Genomic DNA, 13,340 nt, shown 5'->3' on the forward strand with positions numbered 1-13,340 from the left:
GCCACTGACATCCACGCACCGGATCCAGGCTCGGCCTTCCAGGCTGCCAGGCTTCACTCTCGGCCTCACTAGGCCTCACACGAACGGTGTTCCCACACACACGGGAACAGGCCTTACGCCTCTCTCACCGAACACACCTGTCTCAAATTACCAGGGTTTATATATCCTGTGCACACACACACACATACTGACAGGACCTTGCTGATGTCACAGTCATGTGATCAGTCAGCTGTGTGTATAGGTCCTGTGTGCTGTCCCAGTCATGTGTACAGACCTTTACTGTGCATACAGGACCTGTGTGATGTCACAGTCATGTGACCAGTCACCTGAGGGGGAAGGTATATGGTCAGGTAAAACACATCCTAGACCATTACCATAATGCCAGCAAGTCGCTGCATTACACAGTGTATACAAAAGGCTAATTCCCTTCAGTAATAAAGATTAAACCTCAGACTGTTAGCAAACTTAAACTAAAGCTATGTTTTAGTATGTCTGGACTAATGACCCCTAGTCTACTGAAGTAAGATACCTACAAATGCTGACATGTCTAGTTCCTATTTTATTTCAATATGGATAAAATAGCCATTTTTCATGTTCATACTACTGTAAGGCAGCGCTAGTCATCATATTGGGGGTTACTCGCTGCACCGGGTCAATTAAGGCACATAAGCAATGTCTTTACGCTTTTCTCACAATGTTGCAGTTTATTACATCATAAGCCACAGTTCACCGGGTCCAACTCTGTGGCACGCCGACACACATATCTACAATATTCATGAGACAAGTGGCACACAGGCCCACTTGCTCCAGGTTACAGCCTACGGCAAGGTAATAAATTATCAATGTCCATAACACAGTCCATGTAACAAAATGTATTACCTTTGCCGGGTTTTAGCTGCTACAGTCCATTTATTCCGCCACCACTGTGGCTTTGCGGCTTTCCCAAGTGGGGGTCTCTAGCCGTCGTCCCCTCGTAGGCTACTGGTATGTCTTCCACACTTGACATCCAGCCTGCGCCTTTCAGGGTTCTTCACCAAGCCGGCTCTCCCTCAAAGGCCACTGACATCCACGCACAGGATCCAGGCTCGGCCTTCCAGGCTGCCAGGCTTCACTCTCGGCCTCCCTAGGCCTCTCACAAACGGTGTCCCACACACACGGAGCACAGGCCTCACACCGAACACACCTGTCTCAAATTACCAGGGTTTATATATCCTGTGCACACACACACAAACTGACAGGACCTTGCTGATGTCACAGTCATGTGATCAGTCAGCTGTGTGTATAGGTCCTGTGTGCTGTCCCAGTCATGTGTACAGACCTTTACTGTGCATACAGGACCTGTGTGATGTCACAGTCATGTGACCAGTCACCTGAGGGGAAAGGTATATGGTCAGGTAAAACACATCCTAGACCATTACCGTAATGCAAGCACGTCGCTGCATTACACTACACAGAGCGATGTAGTCTATTTACAGACCAATGTCGTGGTGGTGCGCATGCCACAATCACGCTATACATCTTACTGTCCTGCTCATGGCAACTGGTGACGACAGGCCCCCCTGCCCATCTGGGGTGTGAACAGCAGCTCTCAGATGAAAGTTAATTTACCTGTGGTGGCGAGATGACCGCATGCGCAGAAAGAACCACGTGTACTCATCATTATGACATGGAAAAAGCTGACTAGTACAGTGCAGGTGGGAGGACTTTCACCAGGTAACAACTCCGGATCCCCCAATTGGTCCACCTGGCCTTAAATGGCAGTGATGCTCCCCCACCCTGACATACCACCGGGAGAAGCAAGATGAAACGTGTGTCGTGGTGGAGGGATGCAGTTACACTCTGTCCTATGGATTCAGTCAACACGCTTTCCACTTAGGTAATTAATATACTAAACACCAATTTTTGTTTAATCTGGCCTATCTTGGGCATATTTAATGGGAACATTATATCTATAGTTGAGATGCACATGCAATAGATATATTTACCTACTAATATAACCATTGGTGTTATAATATTAACAGTTGTAAGGTAGCGCTAATGATCATGTTAAGGGGCACTCACTTCACCGGGTCAATTAAAGCACACATGCAACGTTTTCCGGTAATATAAAGTCCAGCAGTTTATTACACATCATAAACTGCTTATAACATAGTCCATCTCAGTGGCTAGCAGGAATGTTACACATGTAATATCCTAGAGCCTTTTCAGTGGCAGCTAAGCCCGCTTGGCTTCAGATACAGACTTCAGTAAGGTACAACATCAATATTCATTTAAAGCACCGATTTACCTTTGCCAGGTCTTAGCTGCTTCTATCAGCTCTGTTCTGCCACAGCTGTGGATTAAGGCTCCCGAGACGTGGTCTCCAGGCCACGTGCCTTCCAGGGTTACTGGTGTCCCAGACACAGGGACCAGGCCTCTTGCCTCTCAAGGCTAATGGTGTCCCAGACACAGGGACCAGGCCTCTTGCCTCTCCAGGCTAATGGTGTCCCAGACACAGGGACCAGACTTCTCCACCGTTTCAAAAACCACCAGGATTTATATATCCTTCTGTGCACACAGGACCTGTGATGATGTCACAGTCATGTGATCAGTCACCTGAAGGGGAGGTACATGGTCATCCAGAACACACCCCCTCTGACATTTTGGCAGTGCAGCAAGCCGCTGCATTACATATCCCCCCCCTGTTCAAACTTGTGGGGTTGAGCACATAATATACACAATCACATTATAACCCACAGTTCATACAGAGACGATGTACTTGACATTTGCGCTGCTCAGCCCCTGGAACATTAGTCATCAACATTAGCCCATTCCTTAGGGACCTACCACCTGTCATTGTCTCCAACTTCGTCAAGTCACATTTCCTAGTCGTAACCTCGTCAGACCTCCCCTGCTCCCAGCGGTCAATATAGCAGTGCGACTCACTTGCGCTTGTATGTAAGGTCCGGTACGACTCCGTACTGTCTCGTACTCTACTGGGACTGTTGCATGGGCCTCTCAGACCTGAGTTACTGGAGGTCTCACTACCTCTAAACCCATGCCCACTAACCTCAGGACATCCTGAAAGGTCTCTAACTTCTGCTGTAGCTGTTCTAATATTTAGGGGGCCCTTTCTCTGTCTGGTCTCACAATTTATAGACGGCTGCCATCTTCTGCTGCTCAGGCGACGCTGTCTTTCTATTCGCAGTCTGGCGAGATTCAACTGTTCTACCTCTCGCAGGTAGGTCACTCCGTACTCCATCAGCATTCGTATATATGCAAGATTTTCTTCTGTTCCTACAGCAGAGAATGACACCATGCCGTCTTCATCCAGTATCCAGTCCTGATGATCACGTGGACTGCTTATTTTTATCACACCAGACTTCTTTACCATCATTTGCATGTGTAACGGGTCTGGGAGGCGGAACCTCTGGGCTACAATACAAGGGGGCGGTCCTTGTAAGGGAGCGGGTGGCGACCAGGCAGGTAGTCACAGGAGGTGACCAGGACAGTCTCTGGGTGTACGGGCAGGAGGACACGGCAAGTGATCGGGGCAGTCTCTGGATAAAGGGTAGGTACGACCTGTGATGGCTGAACCTCCAGGTAGGCTAGCAAGGCAGATGAAGAATGTGTGCTCCCAGGTGAGCAAGCGAGAGTCTCTGGAATAGCAGGTGGTCACAGCACGTGACGGCGGAGCCTCCAGGTAGGCAAGCAGGCAGGTAACGGAGAAGCGCTCCCAGGTGAGCGGGCAAGAGTCTCAGGAATAGCTGGTGGTCACAGCACGTGACAGCGGAGCCTCCGGGCAGGCAAGCAGGCAGGTAGCGGAGAAGCGCTCCCAGGTGAGCGGGCAAGAGTCTGGAGTAGCTGGTGGTCACAGCACGTGACAGCGGAGCCTCCGGGCAGGCAAGCAGGCAGGTAACGGAGAAGCGCTCCCAGGTGAGCGGGCAAGAGTCTCAGGAATAGCTGGTGGTCACAGCACGTGACAGCAGAGCCTCCGGGCAGGCAAGCAGGCAGGTAGCGGAGAAGCGCTCCCAGGTGAGCGGGCAAGAGTCTGGAGTAGCTGGTGGTCACAGCACGTGACAGCGGAGCCTCCGGGCTGGCAAGCAGGCAGGTAACGGAGAAGTGCTCCCAGGTGAGCGGGCAAGCTGGTCCATAGACAGACTGACCGGAGTTGTAAGGCAGACCGTCGGACCTCAGGAAAGCAGGCAGGTAGCTGAGGTGCGCTCCCAGGTGAGCGGGCAGGCTGGTCCTTAGACAGACTGACAGGAGTAGTAAGGCAGACCGTCGGACCTCAGACTAGCAGACAGGTAGCAAGTAATCAGGCAGGAATCTGACAGGTAACTGGCAGGTAACTGGCAACGGGACCTGAGGGCTGAAGCACAGGTGAGACACAGGTGCAAACAACATTGCTCGGGCACCTCCATTTTGGAGGAGGTGCCTTATATATGATGAAGTCCTCCGGCCATTGGCCGGGGACTCCTTAGGACGGCGCGCGCGGCCCCTTTAAGAGGAGGGGAGCGCGCGCGCGCGCGCCCTAAGCACAGGGGCCGGGAAGGAGCGCGCGCTGAGAGCAGAGCGGGAGGAGGACGCCGGGAAGGAGCGCGCGCTGACAGCAGAGCGGGAGAGGGACGCCGGGCACGGGGCAGAGCGGTGAGGGGAGCAGCGTCCCTGCCTAGCAGAGGGCAGGGACGCCGGCACTACAGTACCCCCCCCTTTAGGCCCCCCCTTTTTTAGGCCAGACAGAAATTTAGCTAGGATGAGAGGGGCATGGATGTTCTCCCGGGGCTCCCACGTTCTCTCCTCAGGACCAAACCCCTTCCAATCTACCAGAAAAAAGGTCTTTCCTCTTACCCTTTTGGTGGCAAGAATGTTCTCTACCTCAAACTCGTCCTCAGCAGAAACCGGAGCAGGAGGCGTACCTGTAGACTTGGAAAAAGAGTTAAGTACCACAGGTTTGAGGAGAGATACATGGAAGGAGTTAGGGATCCGTAAGTTGGCCGGGAGTTTCAATTTATAGGCCACCGGGTTGATCTGACTGGTGACCTCCAGAGGTCCGATGAACCGAGGCCCTAACTTGTAAGAGGGTATCTTGAGTCGAACATATTTAGATGAGAGCCAAACCTTATCTCCTGGACGAAATTGAGGAGGATCCAGGCGTTTTTTGTCAGCGTGTCTTTTCATCCGCTCGGACGACTGAAGGAGTGCGGATCGGGTACTCTCCCAAATGGAGGAAAATTTGCTAACGAGAGATTCCGCAGCCGGGTTGTCCACCGAGGTGGAGACAGGAAAAGGAATCCGAGGATGCTGACCAAAGACTACAAAAAACGGGGATTTGGAGGAGGATTCGCTCTCGTGATTATTGTAAGAGAACTCGGCCCATGGTAGGAGATCCACCCAGTCAGAATGGTGGGCATTAACAAAGTGCCGGAGGTAACTGGTCAGGTTCTGATTGATCCGCTCCACTTGACCATTGGACTGTGGGTGGTAAGCGGAAGAGAAGTCCAGGGTGACGTCTAGTAGTTTACAAGTGGCTCTCCAGAAGCGTGAGGTGAACTGTACCCCACGATCCGACACGATGTGGAGGGGCAGGCCATGAAGACGGAAGATGTGACGAATAAAGTCTCTAGCTAGCTCGGGTGCAGACGGGAGGCCTGGCAGGGGAACGAAATGAGCCATCTTGGAGAAGCGGTCAGCGACCACCCAAATGACCGTACAACCGGCAGAGAGTGGGAGGTCAGTTATGAAGTCCATTGCAATATGCTGCCAGGGGGCAGCAGGCACTGGGAGCGGAAGAAGGCGACCGGCTGGCAGATGTCTCGGAACCTTGTTGCGGGCGCAGGACACACAGGCAGAAACAAAGTCTATTACATCCTTGTGCAGGGTAGGCCACCAGTAGTGCCGGGAAATAAGCTGGAGGGTCTTCTTCTGACCAGCGTGGCCAGCCAGTTTAGACGAGTGACCCCAGTGAAGGATCTTCTCCCGATCAGGTACTGATACGAACGTCTTTCCGGGAGGGAGACGATTTAGACTCACGGGAGCCACCTGCATTACTCTGGCGGGATCGATGATGTGTTTCGGATCTTCCTCGAGATCAGATACCAGAAAGGATCGAGACAAGGCGTCCGCCTTGACGTTTTTGTCAGCCGGGCGAAAATGAAGGACAAAATCAAAACGAGCAAAAAACAAGGACCACCGGGCTTGGCGCGGGTTAAGTCTCTGGGCATGCTGGAGGTAAGCCAAGTTCTTGTGGTCAGTGTAAATTATTACCGGGTGAAGAGCCCCCTCAAGCAGGTAACGCCACTCCTCCAATGCCAGTTTGATGGCCAATAACTCTCGATCTCCAATGGAATAATTGCGCTCTGAGGAGGAGAAGAGTTTAGAGAAGAAGCCGCAAGTTACCATCCTCCCGGAAGAAGATTTTTGAGTAAGTACCGCTCCAGCTCCAGAGGAGGAGGCGTCCACTTCCAGGAAGAACTGCTTGTTGCCGTCCGGGCGATGCAGCACCGGGGCGGAAGAGAAGGCCTGTTTTAAGGAAAGAAAGGCTTCTTCTGCTTCGGGCGGCCACTCTTTGGGATTAGTACCCTTACGGGTGAGCGTGGAAATTGGGGCAGTCCGGGAAGAGAAGTGTGGTATGAAGAGGCGGTAGTAGTTGGCGAAGCCCAGGAACCGCTGAATGGCCTTCAACCCCTCCGGTCGGGGCCATTTCTCGATGGCAGACAGTTTCTCTGGATCCATTCGTAGGCCGGTCTGAGAAATAATGTAGCCCAAAAACGGAAGCGAGGTCTGCTCAAAGAGGCACTTCTTGTATTTAGCGAAGAGGTGATTCTGCCTGAGCCTGAGCAGGACCTGACGAACGTCCCTCCGGTGAGTCTGGAGATCCGGAGAGAAGACCAAGATGTCGTCCAGGTACACCACTACGCAGGAGTAGAGAAGGTCCCGGAAGATGTCATTGACCAACTCTTGAAAGACGGCAGGAGCGTTACAGAGACCAAAGGGCATTACCAGGTATTCATAGTGGCCGTCCCGGGTGTTGAATGCCGTCTTCCATTCATCCCCTTGACGGATACGAACCAGGTTGTACGCCCCACGGAGGTCTAGTTTGGTGAAGATTCTAGCCCCCCTCAGACGATCAAATAATTCTGGAATGAGCGGAAGGGGGTACTTATTCTTCACCGTGATCTGGTTTAGGCCTCTATAGTCTATACAGGGACGGAGAGAGCCGTCCTTCTTTTTGACGAAAAAGAAGCCTGCTCCCGCCGGGGAGGTAGATTTCCGGATGAATCCCCTGGCCAGATTCTCCTCAATATATTCGGACATCGACCGGGTCTCAGCAGCGGATAAAGGATAAATACGCCCACGGGGAGGAGTAGTACCGGGTAACAGGTCGATGGGACAATCGTATGGTCTATGAGGGGGTAATGTCTCTGCCTCCTTTTTATTAAAGACATCAGCATAAGACCAATAAGGAATTGGAAGTCCAGGTAGATTAGCTGGGGTAGGAGAGGGACGGACGGGATGGACGGGAACCAGGCAGGTCTTATGACAGTCTTGTCCCCAGCGAAGGACTTCTCCGGTTTGCCAGTCAAGCACGGGTGCATGTCTCTGGAGCCAAGGCAGACCTAGCAAGAGGGCGTGAGAGAGTCCAGGCAGAACATGAAAGGAGATACTTTCAGAATGCAGCATTCCCACCTGCAGAGTAATGGATTCGGTGATGAGTTGGATGGGGTGTGGTAAGAGCCCCCCATCCACGGCAGCCACAGACAAGGGTACAGCCAGAGGTTTGGTGGGGATGCGGTATTTCTCTACCAGGGACTGTGAAATAAGATTCCCGGCCGCTCCAGAGTCCAGTTGGGCTAGTTCGAAATAACGGTTCTCCCCATAGACGATTGAAACTGACAACAGCAGGGATGGAGAGGATTTATTCTTGTCTAGGTGGACCTCTCTGAGCGAACCTAGACACAGGCGTTTCCCGACCTCTCCGGGCAGGCACGGATCCGGTGCTCCTTGCTGCCACAGTAGAAGCAGGTCCCCTCGGCACGGCGTAAGTCCTGACGGGTCTTGACCATCTTGGTCTGGTCGACCTGCATAGGCTCAGGAGGGTGTACCTGGTTAGAGACAGAAGGAGTGACGGGTTTCTGAAAAGTAGGAGCTAGACGTGGTAACCTCCTCTCACGGGTGACCTCTCTGGCACGCTCCTGGAACCGTAGGTCAATCCGGGTGGCAAGAGTTATTAAGTCATCGAGAGTGGTAGGAATGTCCCGACCGGCAAGTTCATCTTTAATACGGCCGGACAGACCCTCCCAGAAGACGGAAACCAGAGCGTCGTTATCCCAGGCCAGCTCCGAGGCAAGGGTACGGAACCGTATGGCATATTGGCCCACGGTGAGACTCTCCTGATGGAGGCGTAGCAACGATGATGCAGATGAGGTCTTCCGTCCGGGTTCGTCGAAGACTTTCCGGAAAGCCGTGAGAAAAGCAGGCAAGTTGGACACCAGGGGGTCTCCTCTCTCCCATAGAGGATTTAGCCAGGCCAGGGCCTCCCCGGTGAGATGGGACATGATGAAGGCAATTTTGGCCCGGTCGGAGTTAAACTGGTGGGACAAAAGTTCAAAGTGCAGGGTGCACTGATTTAAGAAGCCCCGAGCCTGGACGGAGTCGCCTCCGAAGCGAGGAGGTGCAGAAAGCCGGGGTCCGGGGTAGGATACCATGGTATTAGTGGGCAGCGGAGCTGCCGGATTGCAAGATATGGCACTGGCGGAGGTTGTTGGTGGATCAGACAGAGTGTTCAGGCGAGTATTGACATTCCGCAGGTGACCCAGGATGGACTCCTGTTGGGACCTCTGACGGGACAGTTCAAGACAGAGGTCCGAGAGCGAGGGAGCTTGGGTGCCACCGGGTTCCATGGCCCGAGCAAACTGTAACGGGTCTGGGAGGCGGAACCTCTGGGCTACAATACAAGGGGGCGGTCCTTGTAAGGGAGCGGGTGGCGACCAGGCAGGTAGTCACAGGAGGTGACCAGGACAGTCTCTGGGTGTACGGGCAGGAGGACACGGCAAGTGATCGGGGCAGTCTCTGGATAAAGGGTAGGTACGACCTGTGATGGCTGAACCTCCAGGTAGGCTAGCAAGGCAGATGAAGAATGTGTGCTCCCAGGTGAGCAAGCGAGAGTCTCTGGAATAGCAGGTGGTCACAGCACGTGACGGCGGAGCCTCCAGGTAGGCAAGCAGGCAGGTAACGGAGAAGCGCTCCCAGGTGAGCGGGCAAGAGTCTCAGGAATAGCTGGTGGTCACAGCACGTGACAGCGGAGCCTCCGGGCAGGCAAGCAGGCAGGTAGCGGAGAAGCGCTCCCAGGTGAGCGGGCAAGAGTCTGGAGTAGCTGGTGATCACAGCACGTGACAGCGGAGCCTCCGGGCAGGCAAGCAGGCAGGTAACGGAGAAGCGCTCCCAGGTGAGCGGGCAAGAGTCTCAGGAATAGCTGGTGGTCACAGCACGTGACAGCAGAGCCTCCGGGCAGGCAAGCAGGCAAGTAGCGGAGAAGCGCTCCCAGGTGAGCGGGCAAGAGTCTGGAGTAGCTGGTGGTCACAGCACGTGACAGCGGAGCCTCCGGGCTGGCAAGCAGGCAGGTAACGGAGAAGTGCTCCCAGGTGAGCGGGCAAGCTGGTCCATAGACAGACTGACCGGAGTTGTAAGGCAGACCGTCGGACCTCAGGAAAGCAGGCAGGTAGCTGAGGTGCGCTCCCAGGTGAGCGGGCAGGCTGGTCCTTAGACAGACTGACAGGAGTAGTAAGGCAGACCGTCGGACCTCAGACTAGCAGACAGGTAGCAAGTAATCAGGCAGGAATCTGACAGGTAACTGGCAGGTAACTGGCAACGGGACCTGAGGGCTGAAGCACAGGTGAGACACAGGTGCAAACAACATTGCTCGGGCACCTCCATTTTGGAGGAGGTGCCTTATATATGATGAAGTCCTCCGGCCATTGGCCGGGGACTCCTTAGGACGGCGCGCGCGGCCCCTTTAAGAGGAGGGGAGCGCGCGCGCGCGCGCCCTAAGCACAGGGGCCGGGAAGGAGCGCGCGCTGAGAGCAGAGCGGGAGGAGGACGCCGGGAAGGAGCGCGCGCTGACAGCAGAGCGGGAGAGGGACGCCGGGCACGGGGCAGAGCGGTAAGGGGAGCAGCGTCCCTGCCTAGCAGAGGGCAGGGACGCCGGCACTACAGCATGGTTCGGCCATTTCTACCAATGAGCTTTCTTACCACAGCATGAGGCACCCGGATGACTTCTTCCCGCAGACTTTGAGCTTTTCTCATAAGCTCCAGTTGTCTAATGGCTTGTTCCATCTTCAACCGGACAAACCGCTTCGTGCGAACACATCGCCAGTACATGTCACTTAGGATAGCCACCCTCTTCACTGTGACTTCGGTTGTGGACAGGACCAACAGCTGTTTAGCTTCTGAGGTCGAGTATACCTTACAGGCTCACACGGCCTTCTTAAACTCTTCATGCACTGACTCTCTGGTGCATTCTTCTCTCAAATCTTCAGGTACATCTATGAGGCACTTGTACTGAGACGTTTCTGTCTCACCAGTGGTTTCCAGACGATCATCCGGCTCAGGTTTCAGGGACAACTGACTTTCAGCTTCTTTACCCTGTATGCTTCCCCTGAGCTGCCTCACCGCTGTGAACTCAAGAATTCTCGTCTTGACAACTTCCATTCCATACTTATCTTCTTTTAACACTCTCTCAGCTCTCCTCAGGTCCACCTTCTCATGGTTTAAAGGATTAAGCACAATTTGTTTGCCCTTCTCCTTCTCCAAGGAGGCCTCGTTCACTGATTGGTACTTTGCCAGGCGACCTTTGAGCTCGACAACTTCTTCCTCTAGCTCAGCTACTCGCCTCTCAGCAACCCATCTCTGAAGCTCTTCCTGCTTCAACTGCTCCTTTATCAGCAGAATTCTCTCAGACCTCTCTGTCTCCAATGTGCCCACTCGGCTCTCGACAGCCAGTCTCTCAAGCTTCTCTTGCTTCAAATGGGCTTGTAACGTCTCCTTGAACTCCTTGATCTCGGCTCTTACATCCACCGAATCATCCAAGCTCGCATTATTCGAGGAGGCATTTGCTTCATATCTCACTTGTCCGATAGACTCCTCCATCTTTTTCCGCTCAGCTTCCATCCTGCCGATTCTATCCTTAAGGCACGGCTCTGCCCTCTGGAGATCAACACAGAACGTCTTCAGCTCCTTCACCTGAGCTTCCAGTCCTAGGGTCTTTCTGCGGAGATCATCATTTTCATCACGGGTGTCCTGCAGAGTGGTCTCAGTCACTTGGCGCATGTGCTCTGCATCAGCCTTATCATCCTCTAGTTTTTCCTTAACCTTGAGGAGATCCTCATAGTCTCTCTTGGTTTGTTGCAGTTCCCTATTGAACTTTTCATGCATCTTTTCTGCCTCACGGTCGTGACCAGACACTTCATCTTTTATTGCCTCTTTCAGGGCGGATAGCTCCCGGTCTCGCTGGTACAGAGAGTCCTCCAGCCGCTCCTTCTCCTGCATTAGAGGCTCTACTTGGTCCTGGAATTGCGGCAGCTCCCTCATGAGTTCACCATACTCCTTCTTGGAGTCACACAGCTCCCGGTTGAACTGTTTGCGCAGTCGTACTAGGTCTTGATCACGTCCAGAAACTTCATCCTGCAGCGCCCCTTTTAAGGCAGATAGCTCCCTATCCCTCTGGTGTAGACCCTCATCCAGCCTTTGCTTCTCCTGCATCAGCTGCTTCACCTGCTCCTGAAATCTCTGCACTTCCTTTCTTGAGACCGCTGCTTCTTCCGCATCCAAAGAGCCTTTCTTCACTTTGTACAGCTCTAACTGTACCAGGGAGAAACGATCTTTCATCTCGCACAGCTCATCTTCAGACACCGCTTAGTCAAACTGCAACTGAAAAGCCTCCTCTTTGGTTTTGCTGAGGTCCTCTTTAATTTTGATTTCCTTGCTGCTTTCCTCCAGTTCTCGCTGCAAGTTCCTCACAACGTGGTTTATTTTCTGCCGTTCAGACTCCAGGTTCAGCTGGTCCTGGGACATGCTCTCCATGTTTTTCCTTAGTTGCTGCACGTCACTCTGATACTGCTGCCTGATAGGCTCCAGCTCTTGGTCATGATTGGCCACCTCCTCTTTCATTTGTCAGTTCCTGAGCCTTCTGTCTCAGTAGATCATCCTGCTTGTAACGAATCTGCAGAACTGCATCCAACTGTTCCACCTGATCTTCATTGTTGTCTGATACTGTACCAGAGATTGCTACTGGCAACGTCACCTCCTCTTCCATCCTGATCTCCTCTGCTTCTGAAGGAGGATCCACACTCAGAATAAAGGCACACAGCATTGCATTTTCGTTATTTACCCTTTCAGCAAAGGCTAAAGGAACAACTTTTTTGTGGCCCTTGCGCCTTCGACGACGAGACGGGAACTTTCTCACCTCGTTTAGCTCCTCCTGACTGAACTCTCTTTCTACTTTCGTAGTGTCACCGTCAGTTGTGGGGTCTGTGTCACTCCCCATGGTGTTGTGGACCAACAAGTCACCCCCCACTTTGATGTCAACCCCTTCTACTGGAGCTACCCAGTTATCAACGGTTGAATTGTCATTTTTAGGCGGTACCAACACACGATCAGTAACCAACTTTGGCATTCTATACCCCACCCTCTTTTTAGACTCCGCCCCCTTTTGGACAACCACACCTGTAGGTTTTTTTCAAAAAAAAACAAACCACGCGATAGTCTTAGGACCCAGTTCACAACATCGCTTACCACCTCCCTGGGCACTCTGGGACAGTACCGGTGCCCCAGGAGAACTCAAGGAATGGTCCGCTGCCGCCATTCTGTACGGTGCCAACAGCTCCTGCACCATCTCCTGTTGCTGTAACTTTAACAGGCACCTTAATCGCTCAACAGCTTCAGTCTCATCTGTTTCTCCCTTCACAGCCATCTTTATCTGCTTCTGCATTACTTCAGGAAACTCTATTTTGCTGAAGAGCGTTTGCAGCTGGACATCTAACCACTTCTCCCTTGACAATTTTCGTGGCCCCACCAAGCCACAGCAAACCAGGTTTGAGTGCGACGACAATTTTCGTAACCCCGCTGAGTTACAGCCAGATGCTTGCATCCACATTCGTCATCCTGTGCCGTTACCCCTAGCAACCAGGCTGCAGTTGCCCACATTCTCCAACCAATTGTAAGGTAGCGCTAATGATCATGTTGAGGGGCACTCACTTCACCGGGTCAATTAAAGCACACATGCAACGTTTTCCGGTAATATGAAGTCCAGCAGTTTATTACACATCATAAACTGCTTATAACATAGTCCATCTCAGTGGCTA

At 52.9% G+C, this 13,340-nt stretch overlaps 1 pseudogene; it reads right to left on the bottom strand.

Moving 5' to 3' along the window:
• LOC141271457 (cingulin-like) overlaps positions 1 to 12,292 on the bottom strand; it is a 30,867-nt pseudogene extending 18,575 nt beyond the window's left edge.
• Positions 12,293 to 13,340: the final 1,048 nt, after the last annotated feature.

This window comes from Phyllobates terribilis, unplaced genomic scaffold, assembly GCF_046119375.1.
Source record: "Phyllobates terribilis strain yellow unplaced genomic scaffold, ASM4611937v1 Scaffold_5__5_contigs__length_657084704, whole genome shotgun sequence".
Taxonomy (NCBI): domain Eukaryota; kingdom Metazoa; phylum Chordata; class Amphibia; order Anura; family Dendrobatidae; genus Phyllobates; species Phyllobates terribilis.